Here is a 23,168-nt window from a genome sequence, read left to right as displayed (position 1 = left end):
CTCTCAAAATCCATCTAAGTGGAATACATTGTCTAACCTCAAAATTCATCTAAGTGCAATACATAGATCACCCTCTAAATTCAACTAGTGCAATACATTGGCTACCCTCAAAATTCATCTAAATGCAAAACACTGGCTACCCTCAAAATGCATCTAAGTGCAGTACATTGGCTGCTCTCAAAATTAATCTGAATGCAATACATTGGTTATCCTCAAAACACATCTGAGTTCAACACATTGGCAACCATCGAAATCCATCTAAATGCAATGCATTGGCTACCCTCAAAATTCATGTAAGTGCAATACATTGGTTGATCCCAAAATTCATCTAAATACAATACATTGTTTATCCTCAAAAATTCATCGGAGTGCAATACAGTGGCTTCCCACAACATTCATCTAAGTGCAATACATTGCCTATCCTCAAAATCCATCTAAGTTCAATACATTGGGCCTCATTACAAGTTTGCCGGTACCGTCGTTCCTGGACCTGCAAACTATTAGTTGTGCTCACGGGTGCCTATCTGCCTGCCAGGACTGACCTGGCGGGCAGAGCGACACCCGCGAGCACAGCATGTCGGATACACCGGCACCATTTTGAATAGTGCCGGTGCATCCGACCTACCCATTTCCATTGAGCCCAATGGGGCTCAAATGGGAATGGGTTGAAGTTTTTTCCGGCGCCTGCAAATGTGCAAATACCGGGTCCGGCGGGGCCGAAATGCCACAGTAATTGCCCATTCGCGGGTGCTGGACATTTGTAGAGGTTTGGGGGCAGCCTGCAGGTTTTACCATTGGCTACCCTCAAAATTCATCTAAGTGCAAGACATGAGCTACCCCAAATTAATCTAAGCACAATACATTGGCTACCCTCAAAATTCATCTAAATGCAAAACATTGGCTACCCTCAAAATTCATCTAAGTGTAATACACTGGTTGATCTAAAAATGTATGTAAATGCAATACATTGGCTACCCTTAAAAATGCATTTAAGTGAAAAACATGCCAGAAGGGCCCTGAATTCCAGGGGAGTCAGGCCTGCCGGTGGTACAGTGCCCCTACTGGAAGACTCTCAGTAACCCGGTATGGTAAAGTTGCCTGTAACTTATTACCAGCATCTTTATTACCAGAGCGGGTCACTCATAATGAGGCTACCATCAAAATGCCTGTAAGTGCAATATATAGGTTAACCTTTAATTTCAACTAAGTGCAATACATTGGCTAATCTCAGAATTCCTCTAAGTGTAACACACAGACTACGCTCTAAATTCAACTAAGTGCAATACATTGTCTACCCTCAAAATTAATCTCAGTGTAATACATTGGCTACCCTCAAAATTCATCTAAGTGGAATACATTGGCTACCATCAACCTTCATCTAAGTGCAATAAATTGGCTAGACTCAAAATTCATCTGCATGCAATACATTGGGTACCCTCAAAATGCAACTAAGTGCAATACGTTGGCTACCCTCAAAATTCATCTACGTGCAATGCATAAGCTACCCCCAAATTTTCCCATAAACAAAAAAGGCCAATTTAGGCCTGACCGCACAGCCCACATAGCTGGAAGGATTTGGACCAGGTCTGAAACAACTTGGTCACGAAGCGTTCACTTTAGTGGTTTGGGGTTATTCGCCCAGAGGTTTTTTAAATATTTGATGGGGAAGGGGATGCCCCCTTCTCCAAAAAAGATAGCTATATTTTGGGTAAATTACCAAGAAATCAGCTGTTTGCAAAAAAAACAGCTGCCATCTTTTTTTTTCCTCGGAGAGATAGCCACGACTATGGCCGAGGGTAATGGAAAATGAAACCCAGAAAAAGCCATTTGCAGGTCACAAAACATGCACAAGGCATCAGGCTAGAGGTGGGGGGAGTCAAGTGAAATTTGGGAGTTGGAAGGGATCTAGAGAGTGAGTTTGCAACACAAAGCTTTTCTGTAACCTCGGCTATCAGGAAGAATAGCCGTGGCTAACAGACATCTCAACTGAAGGTGCATCACAGAAACAAGAGTGTTATACGGGTAATAGGAGGGGTCAGTGGAGGTTGGTAGGCCATCAGGGGAGTGGGAGTAGCTGGCATATATCGTGGGGACACTTGGTGAGGGTTTGGGAGAGCAGGAAAGCATTTCTTTTTGCCATTTTTCCCCGATAGCTGCGGCTATAACAAACAGAAACAAACAATGTAATTGGCGTACGTAGGCGCGTTAACATATCACATGAGTTGATTGGTTGCTACTGTACATGCAACTATCTAGAACAGCTGCAGATATTAAGCCACATGTTTCTGTGCAATAATCATATCAATCTGTGGATGTTAGACCTCACAATTTTACATTTATTTCTGATTCCATGCCCTCACCTCTACCCTTGTCTCATTTGAAATGTTAAAGGTCAGAAATGTGTGTTTGTGAGTGAGTAAAAATGTATGTGATTGTCCGTGGCTACCGGATGGTGTTAGCCAAGGTAATGAAAGATAGTTTAATAAAAGAAAAATGTGGATGTGTTTCGGTGCTTGAAATTGGTTGGTATTACTGCTGCAATTGTGTACTTGATTGTAAAAGGTTACAGTGAAAATGTGTCAGCCATTTTAGTAGTTTCCTTACTATAGTTCTCTTTTTGTGCCATTGATTTCGAAAAGTATAATAGGCACCATTTTGTAGACTTTTGTCATTTTGATTGCAGATCTCACACTGTGCACATGCCGAGTGTGTGGCTGATGTGAAAGTAAGTTTCAATAAATATTCACATATTTAAAGGTTTATTTGCAGTGTGTTGTGAGTCTGCTATATTAAGTAATTGGGGGTCATTCCGACCCTGGCGGTAAGGGTTTAACGGTGCCGGTAAAGGTGCCGGAGCCGTCAACCCCTTACCGCCTCATTACGAGTTCTGCTTGCGGGACCCGATAAGGATGCCTGGTTTTACCAGGCGGCCTTAGCGGGTCCCGCGAGCAGCCCAGCATGCTAACAACAGGCCCGCTGTTAGCAGGATCCTCATTCCCATTGATCCCTATGGGGGCTCAAATGGGGATGGGTTCCTTGAATGAGGAATTACCGGGCCCTCCAATGTCGGAATGGCCCGGTAATTCCTCATTGAAGGAACCCAGACCCGGTACCCGGTAAGGGGGTAGCCATGCTGCCTCCTACCTCGTAATGACCCCCATTGTCTTTTTATTGTTGCTGAAGATTGCAAATTAGATTTTTAATTATGATTATATGCTGTGCTACATATTCATTTTTTCGAAGGTAGATTTTTTAAGATAGTGGGCCTCATTACGAGTTTGGAGGCAGCCATGGTGCTATTAGCACCATGGCTGCCTCCAAACCCGTGTCCGGGTCCGGGTAGTCGGAATGGGGATTTACCAGGTCATTCCAACCTTGGAGGACATGGTAAATCCCCATTCTGAAAACCATTCCCCATTCCCATTCGAGCCACCATAGGGCTCAATGGGAATGGGGAAGGAGCTAATAACGGGCCTGCAAATAGCGGGCCCGTTATTAGCTCTCTGGTGCCTTAGCGGGTCCTTCTAAGGGCGGCTGGTAAAACCAGCCAGCCCTAGTGGGACCCGCTAAGGGACCTCGGAATGCGGCGGTAAGGGATTAATGGCACCGGCATCCTTACCGGTGCTGTTAACCCCCTACCGGCGTACTCGTTATGAGGCCCAGTGTCAGTTAATATTTATAGGTTTATTTGCAGTGGAAATTCTCAGAGTGCATTTGAACTGTGATTCAGAGCTTGCTCTGTCTAAACTATTGTTCACCCTTTTACAGATTTCTATTTGGAGATTCAAGAAAATCAACAATTTCTATGCATATTACTTTTCACTAAAAAAACGAGGTTGATATGAGGTTAAAGGTGTATTTGTTGCACTTGTCCTAAACTTTCTTTGGAATAAAATGGGATCACATCAACGTTGTTTTGAATTGCACCTTTTCAATTTGTTTTTGAAAATGGTGCTTTTCCACCAGAAACAAAATTACCTACTCCCAAAAGTTCGACCCCCAAAAGTCTGACCCCCAATGTATATATATGGGGGTAAAGTGAATAAAGAATGTATAGTGGTAAGGTGGGGGTCTGTGGGGGGTCTCCCCCCACATATATATATTTGCAGAAAATAAAAAAAATAAAATCAGACTTTTGGGAGTCAAACTTTTCGGTTCGGTAAAATCACGTAGCTCCATTTCTTTCATGCCGCACAATTGTTTGCACGGGGGTGGTGTCAGAACACAAATTACCTCATCACTACTACTGCTGTGGCCAGACATGGTGGACAATGTCTAACCTGGAAAAGGTAATCGAATCGAAAAAGACATGAGAAATAGTACTATGACACTAAAAAAAATAATATTTAAAAAGAAAAGAAAAAACTAACTAAAATAATAAATTGACAATTTCCTCTAAGGTTAATGGTTTATTTGACTGCACTTGTCCTAAACATTCTGTAGAATAAAATTGTACCACATGAACATCGTCCCAGTGGAGCCAGACTAAGTGTTGATTGAGGACGGATGTCCTCAAGCTCTGCAATGGTACATTATAGGTTCAACGGCCTAGAACCTTCTTGAAGAACTTGCACTGCACTTTTTCGATCTCATCTTGCCATGTAAATCTTAGACAGTGTATGGGTGGGGCATGGGGTCACAACTCAGATGACATCATTGCTGCTACTGTTGTGGTGAGACATGGTGGACAATGCCTGAATGCAGAGGTTGCCATTGTGGTTGTTGGTGCAGAGGTTGATGCCACGGCAGCTGTTGGATGCCATGCAGAGTTAGGCCCATGTGATTTTATTTTGTGTTGCTCATGGGCCACGAGAAATGTTTGTCCAGCCACCCTACCCCCTTCCTCTCTACCCCCACCTGTCCTATCTGCACCCTCTGTGTCCCCACCCACCCTACCCCAACCTGTCTACCCCATCCTCTCTATCACCACTCACCTACCCTACAACATACTCTGTTCAGCCACCCACCTTACCCTTACCCACGCATTGTACTCCCACCCTCTGTACCCCAGTCCACAATACCCCCACTCTTTGTATACATCCCATCCTACCCACCTCCCAGCTAACCTCACCCACCCTACACTACTCTGTTCCCTAGCCTCTACTATCACCCACCGTACTCCACCCTGTATACCAGTACCAAATCACTGTACCCCCCTCTAATACCACCCATTCACCTCATTATGTCGTCCCAAATAGAACAAATGATGGACAAAGGAAAGAGTTTGACACCTTGCTCTGAGGTGAAAGGTTTATTTTCTTGCACTTGTCCTAAATCTTCTCTGCAATAAAAACCTAGACAATGTATGTTTTTCTTTTTAATCCACCTTGGATTTTTCCCCAATGACCCAATGATTATTCTGTGTGAAGACAAGAACGGTGTACTACACAGAAACGTTGTATCAAACATAGTGCATACAATTTACTACATATGAGGGTCAAGAAAATGAAACATATGTGTACATAAAGTATGTTCTCTAATTATATTTTCTTTTTTTTTACAGACAGTGCAAATTATGCCTGTTTCACTATATTTAAGTGTCCATACCTAATATTATGCTTATTGCAGTTTGCAAGCCCAATAATCACATTATTCTATTTACATTGTTCATATTCATTACATAATCACTGTGCACAATTCATATACCCTACCCACACCCTCTCTACCCCTACCCAGCCTACCACCACCCCTCTTGACCCCTACCCACTGACGATACCCCACAGAATATAGTCATGCTTCTGCACCCTACTCCTATCATCTCTTACAATGTATATATCTCAAATGCCAACTTACAAGGACTACTGGATACACAGATATATAGATATTCAAATATTTTTTTAACCATTGTTTCATAACTGTGGCTACCGTTACTACCAATGTGATTGGTCAAACTACATGCACAGTTATTTCTCAGCAGCAACAGGAGCTCAGATTCACGGCTATGATATAGCCAATTACAGCGTGGCGCACTTAGCCGCGTCTGCCTTCAGGTCAATGGTATGTTGGGTATTTTGATAGGGTTACGTATCCGTGGCTATAACAGTCCCTTGGGTAGCTGCAGCTATAATATTGGACAATATCTGCAGCCATAAAGGTGATGTAAACTAATGTGTGATTGGTTGAATGAAGATATATTATGAAATATGTTGTTCTATGGGAGGGTGGTGTTTACTTTGCATTGTACTGAGAGTGACCTGTGTCATTAGCAGTTCTGAGGTTCAAGAGTACACATTTGCTATTTGAATGGATGTTTGTGGAACATTTTAATAGGTGAAATCTGGATAGAAATACTGAAGAAGATGGTGACAACTCTTGCACTGATTTCTCAGATCCTGAATCATTTTCAAAAGATTGCGGAGGAATAGGTGGTTTTGACTTAGCATAAAACAGTGATGTGAAAGAAATTGTGGAATATTTTAAGAATTGGCTAAGTAAATTGTTTGGGTTTGTGGATGTCATTGAAGAAAGATTAGCAATATTTACGATCTGTGTAGAGCGATTTTTTTGGGAAAAGGCATTTAATTCAGCATTTAAGGAAAGTGCTCAGAAGTCTTCACATGGACCTCATAAGGGAATTGCAGAGTTTGATACATTGGGGGTCATTGCAAGATTGGAGGTAGTCATGGCGCTATTTGTGCCATGACTGCCTCCAATAACGGGACCGAGTCTGGTGTGGTACAATGGGGACTTACTGGTCTAGTCCGATCCTGGCGGCACCGGTAAGTCCCCATTGCGCCAACAATTCCCCATTCCCATTTGAGTCCTCCTAGGGCTCAATGGGAATGGGGAAGGTGCTATTTAAGGGCCTGCTAATGGCAGGCCCGTAATTAGCGGCGTGGTCCCCTAACGGGACCCGTAAGGGACGTGTGGTCCGACCACACGTCCCTTTAGGGGACCTTGGAATTGGGTGGTAGGGGATTACCGGCACCGGTCTCCTTACCGTTGCCCGGTATCCCCTACCGCCCGATTCTTAATGACCCCCATTGTCAGAATAAAAAAGTATAGCATCAGAGCAGTACTCCTAATGTGCTAAAATACTACACTCAGTGTACCCTAAACATCCCTTTTAAGGACTACCTATTACATAAATATGTATATATGTAAAAACATATAAAACTTGATTTGTTTAACTATTCTCCCATATCCGTGGCTATAAAAATGCCAATGAACTCCATACCGGTGGATAACAAGAAAAATTCTGAAAAATATATTTCAGCAAAACAAACTACATAAAATAGATCACATACGATGTAGTGATCTTTTAATGCAGTTTGTGTTTTATTTGGTCTAATTTTATATGTTAGAGGCTGGCCCTGAAAAGGAGAAGGAATGAGTAGGGTGGAACTGGGAATGGAAGAACGCTAGTGTTCACACATTTAACAATGGGTACATAAAAGGGAACATTGATTTTTTGGGTGAATTTTGTGTTTGGACTTTTATTGTTTTTTATTTTTTTACAAAAAGGGGGGGAATTACCACGTTAAAGAAATAGTCCTAGTGGAAGTGGGCCCAGTGACCTGAAATGGCATGTGCCCAGCCATCGAAGGTGGCATCTCCCACAGTGATCCAATTGTGACATTGACAGCATAAAACTTTTCAATCAATCAGGTCCAGTGTGGGAAGTAGGGGAGGTTAGACCCTAGTGTAGGTCATGATAGGTACGGTAGTGGAAGTGGATGATGTGAAAGTTGCCATGGTGGTTGATGTTGTATAGGTTGATGCCACGGCAGCTGTTCAACGACATACAGAGTTCGCCTCATGTGCTTTTATTTTGTGTTGCTCATGGGCCTTGCGTTAGTCATCATCAACATCATCCCAGTGTATGCAGTCTAAGTGCTGTATTAGAACTAAAGCCCCCAAGCTCTGCTATGGCACATTAAAAGGTCCACATTGTAACCGTTTTTTGCAGAACTTATGCTGCATCTGTTCTACATCTTTTGGGGAGTGGTGCTCCTCTGCCATGAAGTACCTCCAGCTGTCAAAAGTTTATTTCATGCCGCATAATTCTTTGTGGGGGGTGTGGATATAGAGCCCAAATGACTTCATTGATGCTACTGCTCTGGTCAGACATATTGTGCAATGTCAGACCTGGGAGAAAAATGTAATGAAATAAAAAAAGAAATGACAAAAAGGATTAGGCCACTCAAAATAAAAATATTTAAAAAAAGAAAATAAATAGATAAAATGACCAAGAAGGGCAAAAAAGGATGGGAAAAAATTATGAGTTTGCACAAAACTTTTTGATACTTTAGAGACAAACTGCTCAGTAGTCAGAAGAAATAGCAATGAGGAAAATTAAAGGAGAAGTCTTTGGGTGTGGTGAATAGCCTGAGCTATGTCCACCAACCAATCAGGCGGTGCATATTGTATTTGCGTCTATATGAAAGTGTACCACTTTTAACCATGAATATGGCTTCATCAAATACACATCAGAATGTGTAGATCAGACTATGAGTTATTTGTCCCCGCGTCTAATGGGCTAATGGCATACACGCTGGTATGTCATTGCTCCTGGGAATAGCGTGCTAATGTCCAGTAGCGCCTGATTAGCCCTTCTCGTTGAGGCAGCTATATAGTGCATGCAATCTGATTGGTCAGCATGGAAGACTCGAATGCGCGTAGCCACATTAATGTCCCACGCCACCAGATGGGGCCGTCTCGTTAATGCGGGTATATAGTCAGTGCAATCCGATTGGTAGGCACGGAAGGCACAATTCTGCATAGCCGCATCAACGAACCGCTGATTGGGCCTTCTGATTGACGCGGCTACAAGTTATGTGTAGGCATGTAAGCATAGCACTCAATCTGATTGGTCGATGGTTTAGGTACAAGTATTTCATTGGGCCTGGGCATAACCGCTTGTATGAAAATTGTGCTCTGATTGACTTGTTTGTGTAGCCCTGGCTATACGTCACACCCAAAGACAGCTCTCTTTTTTTCTCATTGCTTTTTGTCTCTTGGTGGGTGAAGGAAGTTCAGTGCGTTTTCTGTGGGAAAGTGTTGCAGAGGGGATCTTCCAATAAACCAGAACAAAGTTTGGGAACCTCTACTTTGATTCAACAGCTTGTCCATGTCCATTGGGATGATGTGGAGGAACCCTATAGAAAGGCTCATTTACATCATAAGGTGAGAGCCCCTGGTCTTCACTCTGCACACAGGCCTCTTCCGGGCAAAGGCACCTCTGTGCCACTGTCTTCCACTTCTGTTGCTTCCTCTGTTGCATACACTACCACTCAACCTCATCCGATCCTGCCTGCACCCGATCTGCAGGACTAAGTAATGTGTTTGAAATGTCACAACTGGATCATGGTGGGAGATGCCATCCTAAATAATTGCAGGGGGGCCATTTTAGAACACCAGGCCAATTGCTGCCACTGGGAATATATACACTAAATTGAAGTCTAATCCCATGGTAGAGTTGGAACAGATGGTGAAAGTATTTCTGGACAGATGGAAGCAAAGAAGCATAATATCTGAAGACAAAGCAAAATTTCTGTGGACCAGTCATGCAATAACACCTACGATATATTTTTTACCGAAAGTTCATAAAAATCTGAAAAAACCACCTGGGAGACCCATAGTCTGCCTCATAGGGTCTGCTTTGGAAAATGTGTCCAAATACACAGATGAAGTACTGTTCCCTTTCGTTTCTGCTCTCTCGTCATACATCAAAGACACCACAGATTTTTTGTGCAAAATAGAAGATATCCCTTGGGAAGCGGAATACCTAATGGCAACGATGGATGTGGTTTCGTTATACACATCCATCGGACATGAGGATGGGAAAAGAGCGTGCCTACACTATTTGAATACGAAATCATTGAACTACTTGGAACACACTCAAATGGTGATGGAAATGATCAATCTTTGTTTAACGAATAATGTCTTCCTCTTCAATGATGAATATTTTAGACAGGTTCAAGGAACCGCAATGGGCAGAACATTTGCGCCCACGTACGTAAACCTCATGATGGGAGCATGGGAGGAACAAGAGGTCTGGATGGAGACGAATTACGAATTTACACAAAATGTTGTCCTGTGTCTCAGATACATCGATGATTTGTTCATTATCTGGAAAGGTACTGCAAAGGGCTAGTTGGACTTTGTTGAAAAACTGAATCAAAACTCTAAAAACCTAAGATTCACTGAAACCCACAGCAGGACTCTAATTACCTTTCTAGACGTCAATGTAAGAATAGTGAACAACAAAATCACGTGCGAATTACATAGGAAAAAGGTGGGTTCAAGTTCAAACACACCACTACATGCACAGTGGACACCCAAAGAGTTTGATTTGGAGTGTCCCCTATGGTGAATCTGTAAGACTGAGAAGGAATAACACCACCTTGGAAGCATATGATAAAGAAAGCAAGATCACAGCCGCTGGTTTTCAACGACAGATGTATCCGAAGCAAGTCATTGAAAGGGCTTTTCTGAAAGCTAGACAGCTAGAGAGACATACCTTACTAACAAGCTGCCATAACAAAAAAGAGGAAACAGAGGAAGAAAAGAACAACACAAGGGTTATCCTCACTTTTGACAGAGAAGCCAAAACTATTCAGCACATTTTGCAAAAACATTGGAATATTCTTTTAGCAGACCCAGACCTCGCTAAAAATCTTAAGTCACCCACAGATAAGCTTTAGAAGAAATAGATCCTTCAAAGACATCCTGGTCCAGAGTTTCATGTCCAAAGATGAATCTAAGATACAAACCAACTGGTTGACCATGAAAAAGAAGGGGTTCCATAAATGCACTAGGTGCAATATTTGCAAATATACAATAAATTGTGAAGCATTTACACACCCGGTGACAGGCCAAAAAACATGGATCCCACAATGGATCACATGTGAATCTGATCATGTGGTTTACGTTCTTACTTGTCCCTGCCAAAAATGGTATATTGGCAGCACAAAGTGCAAACTTAAAATTCGTATCCAACAACATGTGCGTGCAATTCTGCACAACGATGCCAATTACCACATGGCTAAACATTTCTCTGATTGTCACCAAAGTAATATTGAGAATTTTAGTTTCTTTGGACTACACAAAATTGAAATGGGGGAGAAACAAGGAGAAACTGTTAAAACAAAAAGAAACCCGCTGTATCTTGGACTTTGAAAGCAAACAACCCGATGGACATAATATCGATGAAGAGTTGTATACTTTTCTGGGGTGCTAAACAAACTCCCATGCTTCCCTGGGGTATATACATCTACCAATTATTCAAAGGGGAAACAGGCGTATAGGTTTTAGAGTCCCTCACCTAATCTAAAAGAGAAACCTCTCCTGAGTATTCTGTTAGTTCTCAAGCATCCGGTTTGAAAGGTTACAAAGCAACTAGATGTGTTGATGGTGAATCGTAACAGTACTAACACCAACAATGTTTTAACAGTTACAATTAAGGTTTTAAGGTTTTACATTTTTAATGTTTTTTAGGTGATTGTTTCTTTTTGCACTTATGTCTATTATACTGAATGAATTAAATGACTGTGAAAGAGGAGGTGCAATAGGGGTCACGAAAGGACACTGCAATTCCCATGTAAAATGATTTGGTGATTATGCTGACGAGCATCAGTTTAATGCGAGTACAATAATCTATTGATTGGGGCATTCTCAAGATAGGTAGGACACAACGTACTATCATGATTTGCACTATGCACTGTATTGGTAGTTGAACATTGGTTGAGCTGGTATTGAGTTGGAATTGTGAAATAATGGCAACAGGCTGCTACAGCACAACGCACTTTACAGATGAAATTGATGAAACTTTTTAGTAAGCGGGTCATTGATGCGGTTTTGCACTATGCACTTTATGATCTACAAGGGTTGCCCGGTATGCACCAGGCAACCGGGATGCATTCAGGTATGCGATCCAACCACAGCGCTAAAGAGAAGCTAGAATGACTAGACGCTAGATGTTTCATGGCACTTTGCACTTTATCACAAATGCACTAAGCACTTTACTTTGAACAACAGATTGCCTAAATACATGGTGGTTACATTGATAATTCCCATGTAAAATGTTTCGTAAATGTGCAATATGTAAAAAGCTCCATGGGTACTGGCGTTGATGTTGTCCTTCAACTACACATATAGTAATACGCCTTATTATCTATCAGCCGCAATACTAAAATAATGTCAAGAGCATCAATGCACCTTAATGCAATACGCAGTGTGGAATTATACAATTACTGTAAGTATCTCACTGTGCATGTATAGGACTGACACTCGCAGTAAGTAAAAAGCTGTTGGTCACTTACCTAAAACACTAGGCCAATATGGCCGACATGTTATCTTTGGGACTGCAGCATCCTAAGAAAACCAGCCCTTTGACTGTTTTTACACCCTATTTTCTTGGGCTGCCTCTCTTTCATGTCTTTTTAAATGTTTGTTTGACAATGAGGCAAATCGTTGTGAACAAGCGGCGAGTTGGCCGCGGAACGCGTGAACGCCTCAGCAAACTGATTCCTGCACTTGGGAGGACCCGTGTATTTTGGTCGTTTTGGATTTTAAAGGATTTCCATGTTATTGTATTGTATGATTTTCCCTGCAAGAAAAATAAAGGAAGGTAATTTTGGCTAGGAAACCGAAACAGAGTGGATTGACGTGTCCGATAAAGAAGACATCCATGATTTGCTGAGAAAACTCAAAGCTTCCAGAGCACCTGGTCCAGACGGGATCACAAACACCGATCTGAAAACATACTCCAAAAACTGGGTACCTTTCATAAGCAACTGTTCAAATACCAGAACCGTCCCGAGGTCCTGGACCTCAGCTATAGTGGTACCCATCTACAAAAAAGGCGAAAAGTCGGACCCACGCAACTATAGGCCAATTGCCTTGCTGGACACAATCGGGAAAATATACGGTTCCCTGCTCCTAAAGAGATTCCAAAACTGGGCAAAGAGCGCCCCCTGCGCCGATCCATTTCAAGCTGGATTAAAAAAAAAAAACAATCGGCCACAGTTAACATCATGCTACTTAGCATAATCAAAACTAAGTCTCTGCAAGGATCCTCGAGAACATTTCTCGCTTTCATCGACCTATCGCAAGCATTCGACATGGTGGACAGAGAAATGCTATGGGAGAAGTTAAAAAACATGGGACTGTCCCCCGAACATCCTTGCTCCAATAAAAGCTCTCCACAAAGGAACAACCATGAGGGTCAAATTAGATCATCAGGGCTTACTTTCGGAAGAGATCGAAACCAACCGAGGAGTGAAACAGGGATGCCCGTTGGCCCCCGAATTATTCATTGCTTTTCTGGGAGACATAAAAGAAGCAACCAAGCAGACTCGATCGTTCCCTCCGAAAATTGGTAATACACCAGTCTCGAGAATGCTATACGCCGATGATATCACTCTGCTGGACAAAACTGAAATTGGTCTACAGAGACAAATGAACGATCTAGCAGAGTACATCAACCAGGCCAACCTAACCATAAACAAAGCAAAAACAAAAGTGCTTATACTGGGAAACAAAACCAAAAAAGCGAAAGACTTTACCTGGAACCTTCAAAAAGTCAAAGTGGAAACAGTAAAAAACTTCAGATACCTGGGTGTAATAATAGACAGCACTCCCACGGACTCAGCGATGCAAACAGAACTCTGGAAGAAAGTACGTTCCCTGACCTCCCAAGCTAGAGTGCTGGACAAGAAATTTGGCCGCTTTTCTCTGATTCCGACAATTACCTTCTATAAAGCCAAGGTTGTCCCGGCCCTGACATACGGAGCAGCTGCGATGCCATCAGTCCCAAACACAATTTGGAAAAAACTGGAGGGTTACTTCTGGAAATCAGTATTAAATCTGCCAAAATCAACCCAGATGGAGGCAATAAGACGAGAACTAGGCCTCGTCTCACTTGGCACGACAGTGGAATTGGCAAGTGTATCCATGTTCAGAAAAACAATCCTTCCCGACGCACCTCCTCTTTACAAACTAATTGACTTAGAGATCAAGAAAGGCGCGTGCAGTATGATTCTGAAATGGGCCGAACTTATAAAATCAAAGCTGACCCAAATTGCGTGCACAAAAGAAGATCTCATCACAAATCCAAATAAGATAAAAAAAAAACTGGAAGAGGCTGACTGGATTAACACCGAAGAGACAGCTTAAAGAAACAAGACCTTGTCCACCTTCCCTCAAGTACCAAAGAAGCTAAATGAGACAACCCAGCTACTCAGAAGATTTCCAAACAAAACTATGAGACACTTTCTTCTAAGAGCTCGCCTAAATCTGTTACACACAAACGAGATTCTGTTTGCAAGAGGACACTCGACCTCCAAAAGCTGTCGTCTATGTAAAGCTGACTCTGAAACAGTAAGACATTTGCTAATGGTATGCCCAGCGATGCACCCGCTTCGTTTACTATATCTTCACCCGCACCTTGAACTATATACTGATAGCGAAGAAGAAATATGGTGGAACCGCCTTATCAGTGGACAAAAAACAAACTGGTCGATCGCAACTGCAAAAATCCTACAGAATGCCCTACTGCAGTGCACACAGAGTACACCACCGATTGCAAGCACATAACTTAAAGAAAAGAAGCCCTTTTTGTTAAATCCAGATTTTGGATAAACACAAATAAAAAAAAAAAAAAAAAAAAATTTTGGCTAACAAGGTGTGGATCCGGCAGCATTTTTGTTCCAATTGGGACAGTTTTTGCCTAACAAACACTGTGGAGAGTGCAGCTTGTATCTTCTGCATGAGAATGGCAGTATTTTGAACATATATATATATTTTATCTAATTGGTGATTGTTTGTTTATTGTTATGCTCACATATATTTGATAATTGATTGTTGTTTTTTAAACTAGAGTTTGATTTTAATAAGTGGTGCAGAGCATGCGAAAACAGATGCCGAGTTAGGAAATTGGGGAGTCAAGAGGGCAGGCACCTGGCCCAAATGAGCAAAGTCCCAGATTACGGTGTTATGCACTATGAACTTTATAGTAATGTTTACATTTTAGCGGTATAAATTTCTTTTGCACCATGCACTTTATAATGACTGTTGCACTTTAGCAAGATGGACGCATTGTATTATGCTGCTTGTACAATATATTGTAAATGAAAGTGCTACACAGAATTAGTGAGCTCCTGTGCATTTAACATGGGGAAGTGATCATTGCACTTTATTGATTGATTGTGTGCCCTAAAGTGGTGAATGTATTGGCACTATGGCCATTAGACAGTGATTTGCACCGCTGAGGGCGGCACACAGTATGTACAGCAGGCTATCCGATGTAATCGATGATGTGTTCTGGGACGGAACAGATATTCCAATGCGAAATCGCATTCCATTTTTTTAGACCTTCATTGGATTACACTTTGGAGCTGGGTAAGCATCTATGCGCTTAAATGGGGGTAATTAGGTTTCCCTCATTTTGATGACTTGTGAACGATATGTACTTTCACTATAGGTTCCGGGTGCCAGCCGTTCGAGCTCAATATGATGCGTAGGAAACAGATACATTCAAGCATATACTCGGCACTAAGGGGCTCCATTGTCAGACGCCCATTAACGGCGGTAGATCAAGGCGAACGTAAAGGGTAATAAATAAATTTTACTTTTTATCCCTTTCCACCCCCACATTGCTGACCGGATAAATAGTCAACTGACGGGGACCTGAGAGTCACATTAACAGACACTGATATATAAGTGAAACCGGAGCATTACAGTAATCTTAACAAGTCTAACATGTCCGCCTTGAGTCTATGCCAAAAGGGGTGTATTTGCCAATGGAGTCCCTCATCTGTTTCGGCGGTAATGGTCGCCGTTCGCTCTGCACCTTTGTTTTAAAACTCTTTGGTTTGTTGGGGACGCATTGTTGTGAACAAGCGGCGATGAAAAGCCGCGAAACGCGTTAACGTTCCCTACGTGCACAATATTTATTGCACTTTGGGAGAGCCAAACCTTGATGGCGTTTTAACTTGATTGTGCTGTTTGTAAGGCACTAATAAAAATTACTATTTTACTTGAACTTTGTGTCCGGGCTTCGTCTACACTGGAGAAGTGAAGAGTGCTACTTATCCTGCCTGATTCAATAAGTGCGAAAAAGATATATATATATACATTTTTTTTAAGTGCCCATTTTATTACCACTTTTAAAAAAAAAAAACACAAAAAATGCAATGAAAAATAAACGTTCTTTTTTTTACCCTTTGTTACTTATGTGAATCCGAATGTTTTCCTCATTACGGGGTTGGCGGTAAGGGGTTAACGGCAATGGTAAGGGTGACGTTGCCGTTAACCCCTTACCACTGCATTGCGCCTGGTTTTACCAGGCACCCTTAGCGGGAGCCGCTAAGGAACCAGGGAGCTAATAACGGGCCCCCTATTTGCGGACCCCTTATTAGCTCCTTCCCCATTCCCATTGAGCCCTATGGGGGCTCGAATGGGAATGGGGAATGGTTCTCAGAATGGGGACTTACCGGGTCCTCCAAGGTTGGAATGACCCGGTAAGTACCCATTCCGAGAACCCGGACCCGGTATGCGGTAAGGGGGTAAGGGGGTAATAGCACCATGGCTACCTCCTATCTCATAATGAGGCCCACAGACTGTATAAATGGATCAATAATACTTAATTTATCCTTTTAATACAGTAGGCCTCATCACGGTTCTGGCAGTTTCCCAGTGGTAATACTGCCGGGAAAACTCCAACGCAAATAGTACTTCGACAACTCAGTCTGGCCCTATTAGCGCTGGATCATGAGTAGTGGTTAAGCGGTTATTCCCCATTGGACCCAATGTGTTTGGGGGACACTATTACTGCTGGTGGTAACAGTGCCGAAAACTGGTGGAAAGCCTGCCAGGCTACACCTGGCGGGCTGACAGGCACCCGTGAGCAGAGCTCGTAGTATGGTGGTCAGGGAACTACGGTACCAGCATGCTTACCGATACCGTTGTTCCCGGACCGCCATGCTTATAATGAGGCCCAATTTCATTCTTTTATTGATGTTTATATGTACCAATTACAGTGGAGGTTCCATTCCATCTTAAGTGTTTTTCTATATAGTGTGAAGGCATCATGAAGCAGACACAGACACCTGAATTAAATGTTTGGGGTATAAACGTTTATTTAAACAGAAAATAGGTTGGAAAAGGCCTACATTTTCCAAAGCAAAGGTCTGTCTGTGTCCAAAACCTTTTCTTGCCCTCACATCCATGTATCAGCCTCAAAATGATAAGTGTTCAAATAAAAGTTCAGAGCTTCTTCCAGCTCTTGGTTTTCAAAGGGTTTCCCTTCCCCAAGGTTCAAATAGTGCACAGTGCAAAAAGGGGTTCCCTTCCCCAAGCTTTCAAGACTTTCGACAACTTCAAAACAACACAATTCCTTGAAATACTCCCAGCTCTTCTGATTTGATTACCTTTCACCAATGTCAACGAGTTCAGTTGCTTAATTTCAAATCACACAAGATTTCCATATAGTCAATCACAAGCTTCTTTGTGAGTGTGTTAAGTGGCTTTTCCATAGATGGGTGTACTCGGTCTGGGTGCAGTTGCTGGACCACACAGTCCACACATTACCGGTAACGCAACTAACACACCTTACTGGTTCCTTCTTCAAATGCACTTTTCCACTGTCTCAGCTCTGCAGCAGTGTTTGACTCCTTCTCCTTTCACATTCTCATGATGCTTTACCATAACTTGTTTTGCCACCATTCACTTGTTGCACTTTCACATGCTCCTCTAGCTCTTGCCAATGATTGTTTCACAGTTCCTTTATGGCTCTTACCAATGCTTTCTTTCTCAAGTTGCACAATACCTTTATATCCTTATTGCTCTTGCCAACGCGTGTTCACTCAAGTTACACTGTTCCTTTATGGCTCTTGCCAATGCGTGTTCTCTCAAGCTGCACAATTCCTCTTCATTGTGTGATTTCACAAAACTGCATTCATTCAGAATGGTATACGACCGTACTTGCTTCCATTCAAATTGGTATTAAAGAGACTTTCTTTCATTTCAGATTGGTATTAAAAATACTGGTTTTCGTTTACATCGGTATTCAACATGCTTGCTTTTACTTTCTTTAACTTTCTTATAAGTCTTATATGCTCGCTTATATACCCGTCCCGGTGTCCATCTTCCTTGGTTGATTCTCTCGCTCTCTCATGCAGCGCCTCACTCTGTCTCCTTAGTGGCTCTCCATGGCTTAGCTCCCACTTCCAATGCGTCTCTCCCAGCTCGGCCTCAGTCTACAGCTGTGCCTTGTCACGCTGGTTACATATTCTGCCATAGGCCTACAGCTATATTTAGCCTTGCTTGCTGCTGCATACACTCTGTATCCTTCCAGGGTCCTCAAGCACTCTGTCGGCCACACCGCCTTCCAGGTGAGGTCTGCTCTCATACAGCAGTCCGTAGACCTGCTTCCCCAGCTGACTTCATGTTTACTGTTCTTCCGGCTTTTAAACTTTCCGCCAGGTTGATTGGTCTGAAAAGGTCTATACCACTTGTAAAGACTTGAGGGGGTATCTGTACTTCTACCGTCTATATGGTAGGGTAAAGGCACAGAACATCCCAGCCAGGGCTCTCAATTTGGTAGCAATGGATGAGCAGTCAGGCTTACGCTTTCAGGAGGTGATGCAGGCTGGTTCTTAAGTACAGTGAAGCCCCCACAAAGGAATGTTCACACACTATGTTAGATGACAACACAGTTTCTTTATATAAAATAAGGCTGCTACCAAAATATATACATATAAATAATAACACTTTGCACTTGGAAATTCGTATTCAAAGAATTGCAAATATATCCATTCTATGTGGTACCACACAATAATTACATTTGATAATAGATGCACTAACTGCCAACATTTTTAAATAAGCATGTGAATTTTTAAGTGAAGTGTATCGGCATAGAATAGGGAAGAAAGGCAGGATAGTTGTGAACAGTGGCAGAATACTTTCTTTAGACTAATATACAATTTTGTGTGAATATCCCCCCACCTGAGCAACCTGTAATGGAAATGATAGGGAGTAACTTATCTTGTCTTTTACAGCCCAGCCCAATAATGTTCAATAACATTCTGCTTTCTTTAAAAGGTTCTACCATCCCAATGTACTTGAGAGGCCACAGAAGAACAGGATCCAAGATGAAGCTAGAAGATGCTATTTGTCGTCACAGTACCTTTGGTACATTGGCAGGCAAAGTGGTCACTCATTGATTCCCTCTGGGGATGGACCTCCTCTCAACCCTGCCCCTGGAAGAAGAATCCACTGTATTGCTGACTCCAAGAAGAAACATTTTACCAAAGTCTTTCTTAAGTACAGCAGTTTTGCTCTTCGCGGTGCTCTCCTTTGGTCGATGATTTCTCAGAATGCAGAGGTCCTGTGAAGATGAAACTTGCTGTGAGCTCCTCAAAGCCTTGGCAGATGAGAGTAAGACCCTTGGCACCCTTCAATGACTTATGGGTGCATAGGTATCCTTTGGCGTCGGGTTATGGAATATCGCAGTTTTCTGACTTTCGGTTCTTCATTGCTGCAGCCACAATACAGACCTCTAGACAGGTTCGGGCAACCAGACTCGATCACTGAATTGAACCTCAGACCTGCACCAAGTCTGGACCCTCGGGACATCTTTGTTAGCTTCTGGTGGTGGGAAACCCACTGACAGACCTTCCTCTGCACTCAGCAACTCTGGACCCTGTCCGGTGGGAAAAAGTGGTCAGTGATGATAGCAAGGATGTCCCTTGAAATGTTCTTAGGCATTTTGGAACTTTCGCAACTTTGGGTTTCCAGCAGCACTATGCCAGGGTACCCCCTCTTCTGGTCGGGAGACAGCAACAGCTTCCAGCGGTCACGAAACCCACCTCCAGACCCTTGGTGACACCAATAGACATATCCTACTCAAAAAGTCCGGACACTCCTACTCAGAACTCACAAAGACCCCTTCTCCGGGTAGCAGGCACACAGGACTGGCTTCCATGTTACATCTGATGAAGAGTAGCAGTTTGCACGATGGTCCTTCATAGCTCGGAGAGAGGTCTCCTTTGCAGGTCCTCCCTGAATTGGTCCTTGGATGAACATGGCAGCTTTTGGATTACATGAAGAAAATGCAGCAGCTGACTTCTCCTCCAGCTAGACTTCAAGGAACACTCCTTCTCGATTCAGCTTCAACTTCAGTCTCTGAACAAATTACTAAGTGAGAGGTCCCCTGATATACACATCTGTTCCCCACTCACCCTGGCTGAGCCAGGCTCAGTCAGCCAATCACTCAGAAGGGCATTCATGCAGGCAGGCAGCCAATCAGGCTGACAGGCATTCAGGCCATTTACTCCACCCAGACACCCATAACAAAGCATTTGGATTGGGATGAGCATCCAGCCTTTCAGCACACTACACTGCATTCATGTCAGTTTCAGTCAGGGCTGTTTCCTACATTGCGTCACACACATACAAACCAGACACACACAACACATAATTTGAGTTCAATTCAGATCCCATTCATATAGGTCCCACCCCTAGGGTGTACCCAGAACACACAGCTTCTGGGAAGGCTCCATTCAGTCCGACAGCAGGCAGCTCCAGAGCCATATATGGTATTTCCACCCAACAGCCAGTCAGGAGGAAGGGACAGAGTCAGGGCTTCCCAGGATTTGGGGAAACGAGGTAAAAGGTAATAAAAACCAAGAGTCCGCAAGGGGCCATCTTGCCTTCCTGCAGTATTACACTGATTCCTATGGCAGGGCCTTGGTGTCCCAAAATGGAGGCCACTCAGAGCCACTGCCAAGTCAGCATGTAGCTGCCACCAACCCATACCCTGCACTGTGGGCAACACCCAGGTGCCCATAAACACACATTAGGGATACTAGTGTGTATCCCCACCCATGGGTGTCATAAGGTTATCTCATGGGTGTTGTTCACCAAAAGGAAAACATGAAGTGCTGCACTGCCAGAAGCCCAGGCTGGACCTCAGTGGCAGAAAATATAGAGAAAACACAAACAGAGAAGTGTTACGACAAGGACTAGGAGGCCCTGTCCCTCCATAAGGCATTTCCAGCATCATATATGCCCTTCCCCCAGACTGAGGTTAGGGCAACTGATCTCCCACGAGATTTTCACCCTCATCCGGATGGTCAGCATACCTTCTGGAAAGGCCATCTGCATTGTCATGACTCTTCCCTGGCCTATGCTCAAGGGTGAAGTCTAGCCCTTGCAGGCTTATGGCCCATCTGAGCAGTTTGAGGTTTTCTCCCTTCATCTGCATAAACCACTTTAAGGGCTTAAGATCAGTTTGGACCTTAAAGGCAGACCAGGTAAGGAAAGGTCTAAAACACCTAAGCACCCACAGTATGTTAATACCCTCCTTTTCAAATGTGGCCCACCTAAGTTCCCTACCCTTGAGTTGCCCACTGATGAAAATTATGGGGTGGTCTCTCCCTTAGTCATCTAACTGAGACAAGACAGCCCCAATTCCAGTGTCACAGGTATCAGTTTGCACAATAAAGAGTTTGATTTAGTCAGGGGCACACAAGACAGGTGCCCTGCACAGACTGTCCTTTAAGCCATCAAAGGCCCTTTGACTGTCTTCACTCCAATTAACTTTCTTAGGCTGTTTGGATGATATGATATGATATAACATGGCATTTATAATGCGCCTATACACAAGATGTAAGAGTTCTAAGAGGGGTAGCTATGGTGCCATAGTCTGCCATGAATTTTCTGTAGTACCCAGCGAGGCCCAAACAAGCTCCCTCCTGGGTTTGAGTAGGGGTAATCGCCCAGTCCTGCACAACCTGTACTTAACTATGGAGAGGTTGGAGTTTCCCCCCTCCTACCTCATGACTAAGTTAGGTAACCTTCCCCTGGGCTATTCAGCAATTGGTTGCATTGATAGTGAGGTTGGCCCTTTTCATGGCCTGCAACATCCTATCCAAGTGTGTCAAATGCTCTTCCCTGGTAGAACTGTAGACAGCAATGTTCTCTAGGTAGGCCAAACTTCGGAAGGTGGCAGGAGCATTCTTCAACCCAAAAGACATAACCCTAAACTGGTAAAGCCCTTCTGGTTTTGAGAAAGCCATTTTCTCCTTGGCCTGGTCAGTCAGAGCTATTTGCCAATAGTCTGATGTGTGGTCAAAGGTGCTCTCAAACTTGGCAGTACCTATCCTGTCCACAAGTTCATCAGACCTGGGCAATGGGTGTGCACCAGTCTTGGTGACTGCATTGATTCCTCTGTAGTCCACACAGAACCTCCAATTCTTGTTACCTGCCTGGGAACTTGCCTTGGGGACAAAGACCACTGGGTTGGACCATGGGCTGGTTGGGGTTCAGTAACACCCAAGTCCAACATCCTGAGGGTTGCTATGCAGAAAATCAGAAAATGGCTCACTCTCATGCTCTTCTTGCTCTGGAGCTAGCAAGAGGCATGAGACTTCTCCTCTGCTGTGGAAAGGCTTGAGCCTGTTGACATGACAGATCTGAGGGGCTACTCCAGGAACACCCATGTTAACCAGATAGCTGACTTCACCCATCTTGGAGATTATTCTGAAGGGTCCAGTCCACTTATCTGCCAAAGCTCGAGACTTGGTAAGCTCCATCACAAGGATCTCCTGACCCGGAGTCTAATCCACTTGTGTGGCCTTAAGGTCATGCCAGTACTTGTTCATTTCTTGGCTTGCCTTTAGATATGCTATTGCCTGGCCCATCATCTGTGCCATCTTCCTTCTGAGGCCCCACTTGCTTGACAGGACATGCAGGGGTGGCTTCCAAACCTTCTTGTACTAAGGCATGGGGCCCCCTCACTGGATGTCCAAAGAGGAGTTCAAAGGGGCTAAAACTAATACCCTCTTGAGGCACCTTGCTGTAAGAAAACCGCAGGCATTGTAGTAGGAGATCCATTTCCTCCTTAGCAGCTACTCCAAAACACCCAACATGCCACTGAGAGTCTTGTTAAATCTCTCAAACAGACCATTGGTCTGAGAATGGTAGGAGGTGGAGAACCTATAAGCTACACCACATTCCTTCCACATAGCTTGCATTTAACTAGACATGAAGATGGTTCCTCTGTCATAGACCACCTCTTTAGGAAATCCAACTCTGGCAGAAAAATGCCCAAGAGAGCCCTGGCAACCACCTTGGCTGGTATGGTCCGAAGGGGTATAGCCTCAGGGTACCGGGTGGCATGATCTACGAGTACCAGGATGAACCTGTGTCTACAAGATGTGGGA

This window comes from Ambystoma mexicanum, chromosome 6p (assembly GCF_040938575.1).
Source record: "Ambystoma mexicanum isolate Mex_15411 chromosome 6p, UKY_AmexF1_1, whole genome shotgun sequence".
Taxonomy (NCBI): domain Eukaryota; kingdom Metazoa; phylum Chordata; class Amphibia; order Caudata; family Ambystomatidae; genus Ambystoma; species Ambystoma mexicanum.
The sequence above is the reverse complement of the archived record's forward strand: the minus strand, read 5'-3'. Positions refer to the sequence as shown.